The sequence below is a fragment of the Balearica regulorum genome, chromosome 3, assembly GCF_011004875.1.
Source record: "Balearica regulorum gibbericeps isolate bBalReg1 chromosome 3, bBalReg1.pri, whole genome shotgun sequence".
Taxonomy (NCBI): domain Eukaryota; kingdom Metazoa; phylum Chordata; class Aves; order Gruiformes; family Gruidae; genus Balearica; species Balearica regulorum.
In genome coordinates this window covers 62161641-62173879 of record NC_046186.1, presented here as the reverse complement: position 1 = coordinate 62173879, position 12239 = coordinate 62161641, and positions in this window count along the sequence as shown.

The following is a 12239-nucleotide window of genomic DNA, read 5'->3' as shown; positions in this document are numbered from 1 at the left end:
GGGGAGGGCTCAGTGTACACACATGCATTAAACCCCATCCTCAGTCCTCACCTGGATAACCTCCTACTGGTGTAGCATCCTGTGCAGGTGTAGGAGGGGAGGAGCTGACATCAGGACACGTCAGCGGCAGGCTCTGTCATCACACTTGGGAAAATGCCTTTACAACAGCAAAAAAACCCCAACCCAAACATGTGCCTTCCTCAGATAAAAATCTTTTTACTAAGATCTTGTCCAGGGACAAAAGCTGAGGCGTTTTACATGCAAACTATCACATCTTATACTAGTAATTTATATCAGTATAAAAATATTTGCAGTGGCTGGCCTACTCCTAGAAGGAAAAGGAAATAAACGGTACCAAAAAGAAGTGAAAAAGGTGTGCTTACACCAAGTTATACTGATAAAGCGGCATTATCTTTTAAAGTGTTTAACCCACCCCAGAGCTAAAGCAAAACTGCTATGCAGACAAAACTTCATCACTAAAAAAGCATGATTTAAACTCCTCGTTTAAGCTTAATAATGTAAATAGCAGTAGCTGAGAGTGTCGGACAGCCCCAAAATGAAACTGGAAAAGGTAGAATAAATAAAATAGAAATACAAAACAGAGATTTAAAATCAAGGCCCTGCCATCTTGTGGTACCAAGGGAGAATAACTCCAGCACTGCAGCAGTGTCTGGCAGCCCCAGCACCCCGCAGTGCAGGGGGATGTTTCAGCTCGGGCTCTTGAGCAGAGCATTGCTGGGTGCCTCCATCATCACCTCGCCGGGCTGGAACAGCCCAGCAGAGACGGACGTTTTCTTGGGGCGATGCTCCTGCTGCGGCAAGATCCCCGTCAGCCCTGACTGCTCGAAGGTACCAACAACAATTGCTGTTTAAAGAAATGACAGGCTGTGGGAGAGGCAGGGGTTTAAATACTGCAGCATTTCAGTACTCACATAATGAACTATTAAAAGTTTTTTATCAGTTTTATCTGTCTATTTTATTTGTCCAATTCATCTTCACCTTTCCATCGGCATACAAGGTACTTACTCTACATTTAGAAATACCATACACGTTTGGGGTTGCCAAATCTGCCAGCCCAAAAGAGTTGAGGCTGCCGCTGCTGCATGTCCACAGGTCCAGCCAGCAGCAAGTCTGAGTGTGTATTCCCTACAGGCACAAATGCACAAACATGGTGTACACAATACGCAAATATACATATACACGTGGCTGGCCCCAGAAAGCAACCCCAACAGCGATATGCATGCATGCACGGACAGTACAACCAGCCTAATCCTGTTCCCTTCTCTGGCAGTTCACAATGAAAGTCCATCAGTGGGAAATACATACATATATGTAACGTAAATCCCTCCGGTAGCTGGCCCCTGGACTTAGGAGCCCCCAGGGCCCACTGCTCTGCTCCATTTTCTGGTCCTCAGATACACACACAGAGGCACACACGGAGACACCCCCCTTCAAGTCCCAAGCCCCTTGCCCTGCTCACCAGCCAGTCCAGTGTGGTGTTGGCTGATGGCCACACACAGACACACACCCCCTCACCCGCTGCAGGTGCCCGCACCCAGACACGTGGCCCTGTGACCCATGGCCCTGCTCCAGCCGCTGACACACGCACACACACACGCATGCATGCATGCACACAGGAAAATAATTAAAAGTGGAGCTGAATGGGAAGCCAGGACGGGTGGCACTGACATGGTGCAGGGCATGGCTAGACAAGCATACTGACGAGCAGCCTGCTTATCTGCAACCGGCCCCTTTAAAGCCTCAGTCCTGTATTTTTTCACCCATGTTTTTGCCCAAACCACCTCGATTGCTCCATCCCCCTGCCTTTGGTTCTTCCCCTAAACATCCTATAGTAAGTCCCAAAATGCTCTTCCCCTGCATCCTGTAATGAGTCCCATACCTCTAGGCATAGCCCCCCTCAGTCTGTGGGGTGACCTTAACTCTTGTCATGGGTGTCACCCCCAGTCACTCCCCAAGGGGCTGGTCACTCCCCTCGTGATGCACTGGGGGTGTTCTGGCAGTGTCCCGTTTCTCTGATGGGTTATTGGGGTTTCTCATCAGTACCACGCCTCTGTGCTCTCTCTGTGTATAAAGATGAGCTGCATGGCAATGTAGGTTTTCCTACGCTGAATAAGCAGCTGCTGTATTACTTAAAACCTGCCAGCCAGTTCTTAACACTATTTCCCACCATTTACTCTCTACAACCGATGAGGCAGAGATCTTGCACAAACCACAGCAGATGATGAAAAGGCACACATGGTGGAGAACCAATCCATCACTGCCTGACTTTGCAACCTGGGAGATGTTCTTCAAAAACAGGTTTTTGCTACAAATTCATCTTTAAAAATAACCAGAAAAGAAAATCAGAGATATGCCACTAGGTGTTACCCATGGAAATGCCAACTGCTCTTTCCAGATGTCGACGATTCGGCAGTCAAATGCCTACAATTCAGTCCCTCCTGGACAAGGAAAGAGAAGCATCTGCAATTTTTGGCCATGATGGTTTGCACCAGCTGATGAGTGGGCCGGGCAGACAGCCCAAAGCTCCCTGGTTGATGCAGACTGCTGCAGCCGGGGCTGGAGCAGCAGGTCGGACACGACACGCAGCACCTTGCAGCGGGGGCAAGTGCGGATTTGTCCTGTGCTCGCACGCTCTGAGATTGCATTTCCAAAACAAGAGCTTGAGAAAGACTGGGTAACTAACTCATTGTGGCTGGAGGCTGGCAGCTCCCACAGGGATTTGCACAGGAGTGGCAAAGAGTGAAGAGGGGGGGAAAAAATGCATCACTCAACAACAGCTTTGATGGACATCTATCTGCTGGCAGGATCCCAGTGAGGAGAGGTTATCAGACTTGCTGGTTTACTACATACACATCAGAGTGTGCTCTAAGCCCACTCATACTGCCTGAGCACTCCTCTCCTCCCAGCCTTTGTGCCCAGCCCAATTTGTACTCCACATTTCAAATGAGAGGGGTGCTTCAGTGCCTCCAGGGAGAAGCAACCAGAACATTTTTACTGTGTGAAAAACAATGTATTTTTAACTAACCTCTTACTTGGAAACCAATGAATCATTTTGGCTGATTTTTTCCACAAATAAAGCAGCCTAAAGCAGACACTAGACATGGAAAATTTTGTCCAAATGAAGAGTACAGAAAAATTATACACGGCTGAGAATAGGACCTGCAAAAGGGAAATGATGGGGAAACCTTAGTAGCGACTGATGCTGTTAAGCAATTTTACAATAATCCTACCAGAAAGCTGAATAATTCAACAAAGATTTTTTTATTCTTTTTTCACCTTTTTTCTTCAATGCCGATTTCTATCTCCCTTCTAACTCATCTGCTATGGAGATACATAGCAACACCTGAGACAGATTAGTGCACTTCTACATCTCCCTTAATTAGCTAATATAAAATCTATTTAATATTTAATTAGCTAATAAATAATAAGCTAATATAAAATATTGGATTATTATTAGCTAATTAAATATTAGCTTATTATTTATTATTATAAACTCACTATTATCATCCTTTTCTTCAGCATTTTTATCACAAGTGGAAGAATTAGCAAGATTTTTCTGAATTGTGATTATTAGAAGTGAGAATTACTAAGAACTTGAAATTCAGTATTTTTCTCTGATATCTTACAGACTTAGCCAGACTTTACCACACATGTTTATTTTTAATTCAGTTTTGAGCTTTATGGTTAATAAGTCTGGTTTTGTGTTCTGAAAAAGAAGACTCTGAAATATAAATCACCCAGAAAATGACATATCACTAGCAGTTATAGTTTGCCTCCCTTTCTTTTCTGCTCTTTTCCCAAGTAATTTTATTATAAAACAGGGTAAATGCTGATAATAGATTATCAACTTCTTTTTTAAGATAGTAGGTAAGGGGAGAATATTACTTGGAAAATATTGCATATTGTTTCTACTGTATCATCCTTTCCTTGGAAAAGATTCCTGCTTGCCCACATAACATCAAAGTAGCGGGAAATGAAGAGTTTCTGAGGTGTGCGCGATACGCCTAAATCAACCTCCCCGCTGCCTGTCCTGGAGAGAGCGTCGCCCAGCTCCCCCGCGGGCACGGGGCAAGGGCAGCTGGCTGCTGGCCTCGTTCCACAAACCAGAGGCTGGATCATGAAAACAAAGCCAGCTTGTTATTGCCTCCAGAGCTGAGACAGCAGGTCCGAAAGTAAGAGGGACTATTTTATCCAGTGCTGTAACTTTATTCAGCTTATTCGGACTGGGATCTGGACTGCTTTCTATCCATCTTCCTTTTCTGTTCCCAGCCCCATCCCCGGTGGGTAGGTGACTGGGGACACAGGCTCCCTCACCTCCCTGTGCCCGTTACTGTGCTGCAGGCAGCCAGGGAGGAAGTACTAGTGGCCATTGCATCAGTGGTAAAATTGAGCTCATGACATCAGCGGTATGATCATAGGAACAAAATCCCTATTCAGGGTGAAAAAGAGGGTCAATGTGTAGCCTTGACTTCCACACAGAGCCCAGCTGAGAACTATTTTAATCAAATACAATAAAACTAATAAAGATTTATGCTACAGCTGTCAGTAGTGAAAAGACTCCATTCTCCTTGCTCCCACAACAGATCTCTGGTAGTAGAACTGGAGTTCACAGACCAGGACCCATCAAACTAACTCTCTTCTTCCAGCAAGCAGAGCTTTAATACTCCCGCACAGAGAATCTGGGAAAGCATCTAGCCAGTTGTATCATTTAAAAGAAAAATGCAAACCAGAAAATGCAGGACAGAGTACTTCAGTGCAGTGACAGACGGTTAAAACAGTAGACAGATCAGGTGACAGCATGTAATCATTTTGCTCACTGTTTGTATTCCCTGATTCTCAGTATTTTCTTTTGGTAAATGTGAGCTTAATGTACCTCTGCCCATCCCAAAGCTGCTGTGGATAAGAAGCATCACTGCAGTGGTAAGGGGCTGCCAGGATGCTCTCTTCCCCGCAGCAGCTCTCCCAGATACCCATATCAGTTGCTAGCACTCATCCTTTCCATAACTGCAGCCTCGATGCAAGAAATCCTTGTGTCTTTAAGCTGAAAGCAGAACTGACAAGCATGGCAGAAGTTATGTTCAAGGAAATTTGTTATGAACCGATCTTAGGTGCTCACTAAACATTTATACATCAGGTTTCAGACCATGTAATTCGCAGGCAATTAATCACCCTCCCTGAAGATAATTATGCCCTTTTGGCTGTAATATTTTCCCGTCTTTAAACTCACATTCTTTCCTTTCTTTGGACGGGCCAAGAAGTGTCATTTTCCATTGGAACCAGTGAATTAATTAAGCTCGTGTCTGTTAATTCATGCTTTCTTCAGTCAATCTGGAAAAGGTTGTTTCCTAGGAGTTGTAGAGGATCACAGGGCTTGTTTTGGAGCCTTGTGTTTGCGCACTTAGCACTTACTGACACCGTGTCCTTCTCCAGAGCTCGGTGAAGATAGTCGCCCTTCAAGTCAATAACACAGTTGTGCCCCATGACTAGGGTTTGTCAGGAAAAATAGCTGAGTAAGGTACACTGGCTGCTGCTGATCAGCTGTGTTTATCTAGACTGAGTTAATAAATATGACCGAGTCAAGATGGTGAGTCTACTGTCTGTGGCAGCTGGCCAGGAGCTCCTGGGCAAAGAGAGCAGCTCAGTGACACAGGAAGGCAAAAGGCGAATGTTTGCTGTTGGTACACAACTGCTAAAACAACTTACGCAGATCACAGTGGGCTGAACAATCAGGAAGGTTGATAGGATGACCTAGGAAAAGGCTAGTGTCCTGGTATGATATCTGGAAAATAGAGGGTTTTTTTCTTCCTGTTTTCTTCAAGCTGCAGTTTGGAAAAAACCTGCAAAAGCCGTCTGATGGGGAAAATATTTTCTCTGTGCAGGGGCTGTCCTGTGAATTTTAATCAACAGCAAATCCTGTCTTTCCTCTGTCTCTCTTTCTCTTTTCTCCTCTCTTCATAACACCCGTGGTCTGTTTTTCTCTGCACACGCGCACACACACACATGTTGAAGAACCGATAATCATCATTATTCGCACGATGCTCTTTCGCTCACCACATGTCACAATGCAGTACCGAATAACTGGCTTACTGTAAGCAGGGCAGCAGCACACAGGTAGTGTTGCCAGCTAAGGTCCTGGGCTGGAAGCTAGAGTTTTGCTGAGAGATGGAGAAAAGAGAGAATTGGATATCTGACAGCCTCTGACTAGCAAGCAGTCAGCCTGAATCACTCAGTGCTTCCCTGAAGTTTCTTGGACTTTTCTTGTGCACCTGGATGCAGACCCAGGCAAGATGTTCTGTTTGCGTCTGAGCTTACCCAGACAGTCTGTGATCTTCAAATGGGTTTAAACCAATTTTAAACTAGAGCTTTAGCAACCCTCTTCTGTTTGTCTATATGAGCATCTCTTTTAATCACAAGTTTTGTAGAACAATTTATTTTAAAGCATGTGAAAATGCACTCCATTTAACCTCACTGAAACTAATTTACGACCACATCTGTAGTAAGATGTAGAAGTTTTGCAAAGAACAACCTTAATACAAGAGGCACTTATAGTGTCTTATAGCATGTCTCAGGAGTGTATTTAAAAGGTAAATTGTGATCCTCTTCAAGATGAATAATCTGAGGCATCAACAATTAACAACAACAACAAAACCAACAATTAAAACCAGCACAAAAACATCTCAAGATTTCAACTTCCTGAATTTTCACATGACAATTTCAGGTGATCTTTCTATTGATTGGCTACTGAAATGAGTAACTGGTCATTTATTCATTCCATTTCCTTGAGGGGAATTTTGATGCCCTGGACTTCTGACAGGCATGCGTTCCTTGTCCCAAACTGGGTGCTCCAAAGCACTGGCTCAGGGAAACAGTAATGATTTTTGAAAAACTTCTCATACCTTCATATATATTCAGAAACAACAATTCTGATTCAGTCTCATGAGGACTACTGATACATATGACCTTTAAAAAACAGCCTACAGGATCTAAATATATATTCTTATTCACAGTTATTGCACCCTTCATGACTTTATAAATCTCTGTCATTCTCTCACTCCTCCTATCTAGCCTGTCTACTCACTTACTTCGTATTTGGAAACTCCTGCACATTTCTGATCACCTATAACAGCTTAATAATGCTCAGGTCTTCAGAGAAGTTTCATTTATTTTGAAGCATGTCCTCTCCTGCCATTATATCACATTCACGCACAAGTTTATTAGGTCCATTCTCTACCATAGTTCCTTCCAGTTCATAGCAACTGGACATCTTGGCCTGTACCTTCCTGGCTTGCTCATGGAAAGTTTTAAAATTTCTGATTTTAAAGATTCAGAGAAACCAATTTTAAAACCTTCTTTCCATTCTTCTGGTGGTGAGGCTTTTTAAAATGATACATCATATACTATAGGCAATAATTCAGTGAATCCACAGCTGAATTCTGTTTAACTAATACCTGGCTCTGACCTCATAGTGAAGGGAGTAGTAATATCTCCGAAACTTAAAGGAGAGCACAGGCTGCAGAGTGAAAATATTTGGAGCAATCACCAGAAAATGACTTTGTATATGTTTATCTAGAATGTTAGATTAACGGTACCCTTTCAGTAGTTAGATTTTTAATAAACAAGTTTGCATTTTAAGAACACAAAATCCCCTTGTCTTCTATCCCATTGCCCAGCTGACAGACCTTGCAAAGTGCCTGGGCAGGCCTGTTGGAAATGCTGGCAAGGACTCCACAGCTGTGGTCCTTGTGTGTACCATTCCTATGGCAAAGGGCAAGACAGAAGTTATGGACCTAAAGGGTTATGCTTTTGAAAGCAAGAACTTATACAGTAGCATCCTTTGAACTGCCTCGGGGGGGGGGGGGGGGGGGCGGGGGGGGGGCGGGGGGGGGGGGGGGAAAAAAGTGCAAAACAGGAGGCAGGGAGATTACTAGAAGGACAAAGTTTTCCAAATCGTCAGGTGTTTGATACAGTCTAAGTATAAAGGGAACCTGTATAGAAAGAACATCCAAACCAAATTGCAGGCCCCAAAAAGCAAGGCTGTAGATGAGCTTTTAAGCTGATGACCATAGGAAAGCCAATAGGTATGGGAGAGCACGTGGTTCAGGATGGTGATTCCCCTGCCATAGGCACAAGAATGCTCTGTCCTCAGATGAAGGATCTGTAAGAGGATGGAACCCACCAAACATGAAGTGGAAAGCACAGTGCTGTTAAAATAGTGCTAAAATGGGAACCAGAGGAATGAAACTCCTACACAAGTGTAAGAAGGCTAAGAAATAGGATGGAGTATTTGTTATGTTTAGCTCTCAATGAAGACATTTTTTTAGTGGGAACTCTGCTGTAGGAAGACAATTGATTAGGCGCTGTAACACAGAATACACAGAAAATATAGAATGAAACACACTGGTAGTAGAGTAACGCTGTTTTTCACGGACAACCGAGAATCAACTCAAAGGAACAAACTAACCCCATCAGTGAATACCAAGTAATTCCTTTGATCTGTGTGGATTGAAATTCAGGCCCAGTAGGAAGGATATAGTCCTAGGCCTATATTACTGCCCTCCTGACCTGGAAGGTAGTTGGAGCTGAGAGACACAGTGAGGGCACAGCACACAATTGTAGTTGGATACTCCAGTTACCATACAGATCAGGCAAATGTTGCACTGGGACATGAAGCAGGACACACATTTTTAGATATTATTGGTGATTATTTCATGGCAGACTGGAATAGCCGCCCCTGTGAGCCATGGCTCTGTACTTAGCTCCAGCATCTCTACAGGACAAAAAAGATTATAATACCCAGAGAGCTGTGCTAACTTTTCACAACATAAGATGTCATTAACGGAGCTCTGCAAGCATCAAACACTCAACCCTGTGCTTTTCAGCATATCCAGGAATGCTCTGGAAAGGGGATAGGAAGCAAAGTGTCAAAATTTGCTGATTATACTAAGTTATTTAAGGTGGTAAAGATGAAAATGGACAGTGAAGAGCTGCAGAAGTCTATTAGATGTCCTTTATAGTCAATAGGAAGAGGATATCCAAAAGTTATCTCGCATCCCAGATGTGCTGAATGGTATTCTATCACAGGTAGCGTAAGGAAGCCAGCTCCTGACTCATCCTTGTATTAGTGGGGATTAATCCAAGTTTTAATATTGATGTCTCATAAAAGATCTCATCTCATCATGCCATTCCTCTCATTAAAGAATGACACTTGGTTCTTTTTATTGTCAATCCACAGGGCCTTACGGGTGTAAGCAAACTCCTGTGAGTTTGATGAATTCCTTTTTTGGGCTTTCAGCACCATGAGGGAAACAGAGAGCCAGAGTCTGGTCCTCAGTCAAGGCCTCTCATACCTGCCTGAACACCAACAGTCTTCAATTTTCCCCTAATATTCCCACTGGAGACTTCCCTCACACATTATAAAGTGCACACAACTGGTCTTTTAGCACCTTACTCTACCTCTCCTGAGATTCATGACATGCAGATGAGAAAGGGTGATTTGTTCTTGGCCAATTCTAGGTAACAGAAAAATTTAGTATCATGGATGGGAGACTGCCAGTTAGAGCAGCTCATAAATTTGCCCTAATTTGTGCTGTGGGTACCACCAGTGCAGCCAGGAATGAAAATGGCTCACAAATAGGATTGAGCCAGAGATAGTGATCTGGTGAGCTATGGCAGACCATGAAAAAATGCAAAATTTGTACACGGCTAGTTCAGAAGAGGTGAGGGGAACTTGATCTGTGGAAAACAAAATCATAAACAGTTCCTCTGTTATGCTGTATCGTAACACAAAGAGTGATTTGTAGCTATTCCTGTGCAGTAATTTAAGAACAAACATTGTTGATTTTTTTTGTAGTCAGTTTATGCAATTCATGCCATACAGTTTTAAAGAGTCCAATGCACACTTGGGTTTAAAGTGGGTCTGAATAACAGACCAAGGGCTATTTTGTTTCAGCTTATAAAATAAATGCTTCTTGCAGTCACAGAGTGAATGTTTTTCAGTTACCTGGTACCGTGAAGGGATGGTTCAAAGTGTTTTGTGGGTGGAGAAGAATTGCCTCTAATTATTGAAAAAAAGACTAAATTAATTAGGGTTAGTATGGCATTAGATGTGCTGCACTCCTGTGCATCTGAATTTTTTTTTAGAGATCATACCTGATGTTCTCCCCCAGTGTGGAAGTATCTCTGGAGACATGCAAGACTACAAATCCCTCATGCCTGTCAATTGAGACCTCCAGCTGGCATCTCAAATATCAGACTTTTCAGTGGAGAAACGAGTGTGAGACAGCCAAGATGTCTGTCTTTTCTTCCCTGAAAGACATGTGCCTATAGCTCTTCCTCTGCCAACAGCTTACCACTGACCAGGAGTTACCTCCTCCCAGCAGCAGAAATATGTCCAGTTCTCCTCCCATTCATGAGTACCCACTCGAGTCCTTCCTGTCCCAGCTGCGGAAAAACACCCGCTCTTTGGCCAAGAACACCCAGCTCTCTTGGACCATCCAAATGGAGCCGACTCCAGGGCTGGCTGTGAATGTGAGGAACGGACCGTGAACAGTACAATGCTGATGGGATTGGCCTGCAGTCAAGGTACTCAGAGCTCTCTAGCAGGCTGCTGGGGGATACATCTACACTTACAGCTGGATTATCGTCAAAATACAAAGCCTTATTATTCCTTCCCTACCCTGGATCCCAGTACAAAGTGCACCCTAGGTGATTGATTTCAGAGAAATATAGCATTGGATTGGTGATAATGAGCTACAGGCAACATACAAAATGTTTATGTTCCACCGCAGGGTCCAAATTTGTGAAATAAATATTTGCTTTCTTGTATGTCTGTGGGATCCTGCCATAGAGAACACTATGTGCTATAATGTGTTTCAGAGCTGCCCATGGCATGTCTTGGACAAACCTTTCACTGCTTGTTTAGCGTGGCATTTTCTTTAGACTCTCTTCCCATTTTCTCTCTTCCTTTGGAAAAAGAACACTTTATAATGTGTTTCTGTTAATGTATCATGTATTAGCTAAACTATAAATTGTATATTGAATAAGTTTTAGTGTATTTCTCTTAAAGGTTGGAATCCTATTGTGCTGAAATGTACTCAGACACATCAGACAGGATTGTAGCCCAGAGCAAATAAAATTCAAGCACTATTTAGGAAGTGAGGTGATGGAGTGAAAAGAGATTGGAGTACAGACAGGAATGTACCACATTGACTGACCACATGCTCATTTAGAAGTTTTAAATCGTTGAGAAAATATATCATTAGTGTCATTTGGTTAGATATGTAATCCTGATTGATTGTTTGTTATTAAAAGATATCAGAGAAGTACATGTCCCCAGACTACCTCATATCAAATGATCAGTGTATGTTCCCTAATAGCATTTTAAAAGTTAGAGATTGAGTGTTCTTGCAAAAAATCCATTGTGTTCATGTTTAAGCATCACCACATTTTTTACTTTTATGAAATTTAGGCTGCTGAGTGTGAAAATTTACTAGGGAAAGTTATTAAGAAGCAATTCAGACTGTGGGAAATGTACAGGGGGGAAGACCCTAGCTTTAGGAAATATTGGTCCCAGCTTGAATTTTTTATGTACCTCCTCACTTGAAGATGTCATCCGCCTGTTTGGCCTTCAGATGGCTACACTTTTTCTTCTGCAGTGTAGGAAATCATCCACCCTACCAAAAGGTTTCTACCTAGGCTAAACAATTTCTCACACAATTCCTCAGATTACTGACAAAACTGGAGTTTCATATTAATATTTGTTTAAAATTTACCATTTACCATTTGTAATGATAAGTAATAATGATAAAAATTATCTTTTATTAAGTGTGAACACTAAATGAGGGTTTGCTGCTCAACTAATATTTCATCCTTTTAATATACTGGCTTATTCTTGAATTCAGACTATGCATCTGTATCTGTAAAATAATGTAATTGTGGTATGTGGAGGTTTTGAAAAATATTACTCTATAATGAAAGGCTAGGACATAGATCTTCATCCCAGAAGAATTTTAAATAAGGCATCCTTTAGATTTGGCTTATTTCTCTTTCTAGGACTTTGGCTTAACACAGAAGAGGCAGGATGAAATGGGACAGTCCATAACATCAACAGACCAAAGACATAAAAAGAGTAAGAAAAGCAGCATCTAGTTCATTACATGCTGAGTGTTCAGCCCAGAGCAATGTACCTGCCAGAGGTATCTGTTATTTATTGATCTGAT